Source organism: Symphalangus syndactylus, chromosome 4, assembly GCF_028878055.3.
Source record: "Symphalangus syndactylus isolate Jambi chromosome 4, NHGRI_mSymSyn1-v2.1_pri, whole genome shotgun sequence".
Classification (NCBI taxonomy): domain Eukaryota; kingdom Metazoa; phylum Chordata; class Mammalia; order Primates; family Hylobatidae; genus Symphalangus; species Symphalangus syndactylus.
Genome location: NC_072426.2, coordinates 71,654,260 through 71,663,335, shown reverse-complemented (window position 1 = coordinate 71,663,335; position 9,076 = coordinate 71,654,260).

Sequence of the window (9,076 nt, the reverse complement as noted above, 5' to 3'; positions counted from 1 at the left end):
AATGTGTACCATGGTGGTTTGCTGCACAGACCATCCCATCACCTAGGTGTTAAGTCCAGCATCCATTAGCTATTCTTCGTGATGCTCTCCCTCCACGAATTATCCACAACAGGCCCCAGTGTGTGTTGTTCCTCCCAAGTGTCCATGTGTTCTCATCATTCAGCTCCCACTAATAAGTGAGAACATGCAGTGTTTGGTTTTCTGTTCCTGCATTAGTTTGCTGAGAATAATGGCTTCCAACTCCGTCCGGTCCCTGCAAAGGACATGATCTTATTCCTTTTATGGCTGCATAGTATTCCATAGTGTATACGTACCACATTTTCTTTATCCAGTCTGTCACTGATGAGCATTCAGGTTAATCCCACGTCTTTACTATTGTGAATAGTGCTGCAGTGAACATACGTGTGCATGTATCTTTATAATAGAATGATTTATATTCCTTTGGGTACATACCCAGTAGAGGGATTGCTGGGTCAAATGGTATTTCTGCCCCTAGGTCTTTGAGGAATCACGATGCTATCTTCCATAATGGTTGAACTAATTTACATTCCCACCAACAGTGTAAAAGTGTTCCTTTTTCTCCACAACCTCACCAGCGTCTGTTGTTCTTTGACATTTTAGTAGTAGCCATTCTGACTAGTGTGAGATGGTATATTATTGTGGTTTTGATTTGAATTTCTCTAATGATCAGTGATTTTGAGGGTTTCTTCACTTGTTTTTTGGCCACATAGACGTCTTCTTTTGAGAAGTGCCTGTTCACGTCCTTTGCCCACTTATATTTTTTTCTTACAAATTTGTTTAAGTCCCTTGTAGACTCTGGATATTAGACCTTTGTTAGATGGATAGATTGAAAAAATTTTCTCCCATGTCCCTGAATACACTCTTTATAAGCAGAATATGAAAATTCAGCTTTTGCAATTTGAATCATATTTTCTGGTAGATTTTAACAAGATCTTTATTTTTATTGTTCTAAGCCCTGCAGTTCTAGCCCTTTGGAACTAATATTTGAAATAAGATCAGGGATATTCTCTGGATCTGTGCTTTCATAGGAGAACCTGTTGGTGGTTCCACCTTCTCCCTGGGAGGCTCCTCTGGGCGGTGTTGGTGCTGCAGGAGTGCCAGGTGTGCAGCAGGTGTGGGTGAGCTGTGCTGACTGCAGTGGAGAGACCTGCGTGTCCTGAGTCCTCAAATGAGGCAGCAAATCTGCTAGATGCGTCCTGGGATGCTGAACTGCAGAAGACTTCTTCCCAAGTGCCGGCCCGCAGCCCAGTAACACAGAGCTTGGGCCGCCCAAGGCCACTTCCCCTTGGGGAAGAGAGAGAGACCTCAAGTGCAGAACTTGGTGACAGAGTGCTGAGGCCAAGTGGCTGTTGGAACTGATACCCAAACAAAAAGAAGGCAGGCCGGGCGCGGTGGCTCACGCTTGTAATCCCAGCACTTTGGGAGGCCGAGGCGGGCGGATCACAAGGTCAGGAGATCGAGACCACGGTGAAACCCCGTCTCTACTAAAAATACAAAAAAATTAGCCGGGCGTGGTGGCGGGCGCCTGTAGTCCCAGCTACTCGGAGAGGCTGAGACAGGAGAATGGCGTGAACCCGGGAGGCGGAGCTTGCAGTGAGCCGAGACTGCGCCACTGCACTCCAGCCTGGGTGACAGAGCGAGACTCCGTCTCCAAAAAAAAAAAAAAAAAAAAAAAAAAAAAAAAAGAAGGCAGACCTCACATCTCAGGTCAGTCACCACTGACGCAACCCAGCACCCGACGGCACCAGGGACATCTGACAAACGCAGAAGCCAAAACCCAAATGACAGACGTTCAGAGGGATGAATTCCTGCTGGCAACTCGTGCACTGAAAACATCAGAAATATGCAGCTTAAGAAAAAAGAGGTGATTGACAGTCCAAAGTGTCTGCTTTTGAAAATTATTTTTTAAAGTTAACATTTTTCACAAAAACAAATTCATTGGGTTAGAATCGACCCCAAGAAATCACGTGGTCTAATGTCTAATTCTTACCTCCAGAAGGAGCAGCTCTTAAGCCATGCCAAGCAAAACAAAACAAGACCAACAAAACCACCTGCCCCTTCCTTTTCATTGAGTTTCTAGGGGAGATTTGACCAGGAATCACTGCTTTTTTCCCTTCACCATTAGTACGTTTTTGTTAACGTCTGACTGTGGATTAAAACAGACCTGGATTAGAATTCATACTCCTCCATGTACAGGCTATGCACACTTAAGCACTACCTAACTCTCAGAGCCACCCTTTCTCCATCTGTAAAATGAATACCAGGATATGCACCAATTAGGGGTGTTGCAAGGCTTGAATAAAAAAAATATGTGAACAGCTATACATGATGCTTGGCCACTATGAATAGCCAATCAATAAACACCTAGCCCCTTGTCTTCCCTCCTCCCTGTCGGGAATATTTGGGTTATTATAATAACTCCCCCAATATCATAATAATTGGGGGAACACTACTAAAGTTTAATGGTCAGACATTCCACTTTGCTTATGTCAGCCCTATAAAGTGAAAAATCATCCCGTGTCCTAGACGATTTCCAAGTATACAGCTGAAAATTCATACAGGTGAAAAACCCACAGGCAATGATCTCAGCCCAAACACAAATTTTGCAGACAAATGTAGGCCTTTTTTGTTTTATTTTATTTTAGGTAGAGACAGCAGTCTTGCTATGTTGCCCAGGCTGGTCTCAAACTCCTGGCCTCAAGCAATCCTTCTGCCTCAGCCTTCCAAAGTACTGGGATTACAGGTCTGACCCACCATGCCCAATTAGGCCTTTTTATTTACATGGTTATAAGTACGTGATATTTTCTCCTACATTTTGTTGTCAATCAAGGGAAGACTTTTTTTGTGTGTTGTTTGTAGCTTGGCCAAGAATTGTTCACAATTTTGTAAAATCACATTAATAATGTTAATGCCCCCTGAAGTATGTAAGTCATGAACACAGCATACCTCTGTCAGTACGTATTGTAGTGGTTAAGTTCCTGAAGATTCCACACAGAAAGAAATGGACTCTACTGATTCCTTATGTCATAGTTGTTTCATTGCATAGATTTAAAAATAAATTTTGGGTTGCAATTTCAAAATAGTAAGAAGACTTTTTTAAAAATATTGTATTTATAAGCAAATGGGGTCACTGGGTGTGACAGGGCAGAGGGACCTTGCAATTACAAAAGCTTGGACTTCCCAGCCAACCAGCCCTGGAAGGTTCTCCGTGGCCTCCCACTCCATTCACTCATTTGCAGCAGCAGCCCTTCACTGGGGGCATCCCAGGGGCTGCCCCTAGGGGCCCCTCTCATGCACCATCGGCATCAGGACTTGATGCTTAGAAACAGCCGGCTCTGAGTGAGTGTGGATGTGGCTGCCTTCCCTGCTGATCCCCAGGGAAATCCCCTAGCGTTCCCCATTCACCTGAACTTGACTTTCCCTCCAGCCACAGGCCCTAAGAGAAGCCAATGCTCTTCCTCCTCGCTGCCTATCCCTGAGAAGGGAAGATCGCCGGGGGATCCAAGGCCAAAGCCCAGTGCTCCGGGGCAGTCCCAGCTGGGATCCCACTTCCTCATTTGCTCTCTTCCATTCCCCTGCCAGCTAGGGTTGTCAGGCTTAGCAAATACATCTGCAATATTTGAGACCTGCTTCTACGGAGCCACGCAATGTTTAGGATATCTAATATCAAAAAAAAAAAAATTGTTGTCAATCTGAAACTCGGATTTAACCAGCATCCTGTATTTTCTCTGGCACTCCTACTCCCCATGCCTCTCTGGAGTTGAGAGGTAAGAGGCCAGCAGCGAAAGAGGTCTGGCAGTCACCTACCTCAAACTTCGGCTAAAGAGGCAAGAGCTGCCCTGGGGGGCTCGTTGCTCTCTTCATTCCCAGAACCAAATGCTGTCCTCAAGTTATCCCCAGTCCCCCCTTCTCCTGAGTAAGGAGCATTATATTTAGGGTCAGGAAAACACCAATATGACTTTTATACTGATGATCTCCAAGATCTTCTAATTTTAAAGTGAAACAGGGAGATACACAATCTTTGTGATCCCAAGAGAATGGATGCATGAGGCAGTATGGGTTCCTTGATAATGCTAGTCTCAGAACCAGGGCACGATGGCAGGATCTTAGGGATCATCCGCTGCACAAGCCCATCTTACAGGTGAGCAAACTGAGGCCAGAAAAACCAAGTAACTTCCTCTTGAGTCCCAGAACAGCATTCTTTCTAGGCTGCTATGTGAATAAGACAAAGGGGGGGTCTTTTCTTCATGGAAGTCCCCTCTCTCTCACTAGAGCGAGAGCTGTTTGCCTTTCTCTGTCTTTTGCCTATTAAATCTCTGTTCCTAAACTCCTCGTGTATGTCTATGTCCTACATTTTCTTAGCACAAGATGATGGACCTGGGTATTTACCACAGACAACATAGCCACTTCACTGACATGTCAGCAAAAGGGACACAGTTGGAGATACTGGTTATTTTACCAAGGCTTTGACTGGAATGGTGAAATTTCCTTTAAGGAATCAAACTTGACTTACAGAGCCAATACAAGCTCCTTGGGAAAATTGGCCTCACACCTTGTCTACACAGTCCCTGTACAGGGTTCCTGACCTGTGGCTGACACAGCAAGAAAGCCCTCACCAGATGCTGATCCCTCAGTCTTGGACTTCTCAGCCAACAGAACCATGAGCCAATAAATTTCTGTTGATTATAGATGAAAAAAAAAAGGCAAAGGGGATTCTAGATTACAGTCCCAGTGGGCCAGGCAGTCAACCCCTAAACTTCCTATACAACTCTTGAATCTCCAAAAAAGTTATAAGCAGATGCATCACAAAGAAAACTCTGTCTATGGGGCAATAATCAGCCATCGGCAGATCTTGGTACCTTGAAGGTGGAACCCAGGGGCTGTGGAAATAAATAAGGATCTTTTAACTCTAGACTTTCTTGAAGCCAAAAACTTTGTGAGGCTTGCATAAAATGTGTGACATGGAGTACATGCCCTCTGCTTTCAATAGTGATGGTCTCTTCAATCTTGTACTAGTCCCTGGAGGGGTTTAGCACCCTCCCAGTGGCTAACTTACGACACTGCATTTCCTGGAATCTAGGCAGGTGTCTCAACCTTAGTGCTGAATAATTCTTTCTCACAGGGCACTGATAACTCTGTGTCTTGTAGAATGTCCAGCAGCATCCCTGACCTCTACCCGTTAGATACTGGCAGCATCCCCACTCAGTGACATTCAAAAATGTCTTCAAAACATCTGCACTAATATGTTTATCACAGCTCTATTCACAATAGCAAAGATACGGAATCAATCTAAGTGTTTAGCAATGGAGAATTGGACAAAGAAAATATGATATATATATCATTATACTATATATACAATAATTCTATATTATTGTATATATAACTGTATATAAAATATATAACTATTGTACATATAATATATTAATATAATATAGTATATATGGTGTATACATAATAATATAACATATAGTATATATTTATATATTATATTAATATATATTATAGTAATATACAATATATAATATATAATTATTATGTATATAATATAATAATATATTATTTATATAATATAATATATTAAATGATATGTAATATATATCATAATATACATTATGTAATATATAATAATATATAATTATATATAATACATACACACACCTTATGAAATACTATTCAGCCATAAAAAATAATGAAATCATGTCTTTTGCAGCACATGGATGGAACTAGAGGCCATTATCCTAAGTGAAATCACTCAGAAACAGTCAAATATGAAATGTTTTCATTTATAAGTGGGAGCTGAAGAGTGGGCACACATGGATACACAGAATAGAATCATAGATATTGGAGACTACAAAAGGTGGGAGGGTGGAATGGGGTGAGTGTTGAAAAATTACCTATTGGGTACAATATTCACTATTCAGGTGATAAGTACACTAAAAGCTAAGACTTCATCACTATGCAACATATACATGTAAGAAACCTGCACTTGTACCTCTCAAATACCTAGGAATAAAAAATAAACTTAGGCCGAGCTGGGGGTGGCTCACACCTGTAGTCCCAGCAATTTATGAGGCCTAGATGGGTGGATTGCTGGAGCTCAGAAATGCAAGACCAGCCTGGTCAACATGGCAAAACCCCGTCTCTACCAAAAATGCAAAAATTAGCCCGGTGTGGTGGCTCACGCCTGTAATCCCAGCTGCTCAGGAGGCTGAGGCAGGAGGATTGCTTGAACCTGGGGAGGTGGAGGTTGCAGTGAGCCTTGATCATGCGACTGCACTCCAGCTTGGGTGACAGAGTGAGACCACAACTCAAAAAAAATTGAAATAAAATATATAAAATTTTAAAGTCTTCAAGCCTGGCATGGTGGGACACCTCTGTAGTCCTAGCTACTTGGGAGGCTGAGGCAGGAGGATCACTTGAGCCCAAGAGTTGGAGTCTGGAGTGAGCCAAGACCCTGTCTCTAATTAATTTTAAAAAGTCTTCAGACATTACTAATTGCCCTCTGCCCATTGAGAATCACAGATCTGAAGCATTGGACCAGTTCTTGCTGTACTGCTGAGTGTGACATCCTGCCTGGGTCCTTGTGATGGCCAAAGAAACACACTTGGTTCAGCCTCACCAGTGAGTCCTTCAGGCAAAACTCAAACCCCAACTGTCAGGACCAGCACCCAGATGTGCCTGAGGAGACACGATTATCTCAGTGGAAGTCTTTGCACACAGCCCCCAAAAGCTTATAGCCTGGTAAACCCATCCGCTCACATCACTGGCCGCAAAAGCAGATGTGAGCTACGGACTTTATTGGAAGCAATCATCTCTGGCCTCCTCTATGTCTTCCATTGCCCAAGACCCTGCACACCTCGCTCCAGACCACAGCTGCACGACTGCCGCTGCGCTTTTCATTTTGGTCACTCTCCAGATGGTCCTTCTAGCTTCTTGGACTGTAACATTCTCATGTCTAAGCCCTCCTTCTGGCTACTGTGCCTCCTTTGACTCAAAGGAGAGATTCCTTGCTCCTGTCCCAGCCAGCAACAGTTCCCCGAAAACCAGAGGTGTGTGGGATTCAGACAGAGTTTAAGAAACCAGCAAGAGCACACAGATGCCCCAGAAGTTTCCATTCCTGACACCAGTGAACAAATCCAGCGGTACCTTCTGAGCTTCCCACTTGGCTTCAGAAGGGCCACCGGGGCTGGGAACAGCTCCAAGAGGAAGAACGGAGGGGAAATGAGAAGAATGTTTGTGTTGTTTCATGTTTCACAAAGACCTGTCAGGGTGAGCAGTAACCCACGCTAACAGGGCTTAGCCAAGCAACCAGTACCGGCCAACGGACAGTGAAACTGAAAGGAAAACTTGCAGAGCTTTCGTGGAAAGTCCATCAGTGAGAACAGCCCGGATGAATATGGTGTAAACTGCCTCCCAGGCCCTGTTTCATTTTTCCTTAGGTGTCAGTGGGAAACCACACATTTGCAGAATCAATTGTTTCTGCTATCTAGGAGGAAGCGTCTTTTGAGATTAGCAGCATAACAATAAATACATAATTAAATAAATAAATAAGGAAAAACAATTCACGTGTTCCAAGGATTAGAAGGACAAAAAACAAATAGTGGCCGGGTGTGGTGGCTCATGCCTGTAATCCCAGCACTTTGGGAGGCTGAGGTGGACGGAGACCATGACACCAGCCTGGTCAATATGGTAAAACCCCATCTCTACTAATAATACAAAAATTAGCTGGGCATGGCGGTTTGCACCTGTAATCTCAGCTACTTGGGAGGCTGAGGCATGAGAATTGCTTGAACCCTGGAGGTGGAGGCTGCAGTGAGCCAAGATTGCACCACTGCACTCCAGCCTGGGTGACAGAGTAAAACGGGGCCTCAAAAAAAAAAAAAAAGACAAAAAATAAATAAGAAGAATAAATTTAAAAATAATAAAAGAAAGAGATTAGCAGCGCGGAAGCAGACAACACAGAGAGGACAGGGCAGTGGCCCCCAGAAGGGCTGTGGGAGCAATGCCAAGGTTGGAGGTGGTGGGAGAAAGGCGGAATCTCTATAGCCTGATAGAGGTTGAAGATGCTTTTGCAAAGCTAGTGTACTTAATTAATTGCGGGAAACGAAGGGTCTTTCTGATCCATACAAATTATACTTTCATTGGGTAACCTGATCATTAAAAGAGATTTCAACTAAGACAGATGATGAGGACCCTCCAAAAGTCAGTCACTCGCCAGACGTCCAAAGTGCCCATGCCCAATAAGAACGCACGCTGTCTTGCCCAGGTGGCATGAAACGCCATGAGGCCCTGGAACAAAGGTTATAATTATTTTCTTCTTTAAAAGACTTCTTATTTTTATAAATGTATGTGGTGCAAGTGTAACTTATTACAGGGATATATTGCATAGTGGTAAATATAGGGCTTTTAGTGTATCCATCACCCGAATAATGTACCGAATAATAATAATTAAAGTAATTTCTCATCACCCCCCTTCCTCTAAGTCTCCAGTCTCTATCATTTCACACTCTATGTCCATGTGTCTACATTATTTTATTATTGTGATTTTTTGAGACAGGGTCTTTCTCTTTTGCCCAGGCTGGAGCACAGTGGTGTGATCACAGCTCACTGAAGCCTCAACTTCCCAGGCTCAATCAATCCTCCAGCCTCAGCCTTCTGAGTAGCTGGGACCACAGATATGCGCCACCATACCCCATAGAGATGGGGTTTTGCCGTGTTGCCCAGGCTGGACTTGAACTTCTGGGCTTAAGTGATCTGCCTGTGTTGGCCTCCCAAAATTCTGGGATGACAGGTGTAGCCACCACGCCCAGCCCTGCACACATTATTTAGCTCCCACTTATAAGTGATCTCAGCCCTTGTTGCTGCTGTTTCTTGAGAAGGGAAATTGAATTTCTCATATGCAGGGGGATCTCTTCCCTAATTTCCTGCACTGTTATGGTGTCTTTTCTGTTTTTCACATTTCTTCATCAATTCATCGGAGGTCTAGAAAGGAGATGCCTTGTGCTATCATTTTACTCAGAAACTGTGTCTTTTTTTTTTTTTAATCTGTGATCAA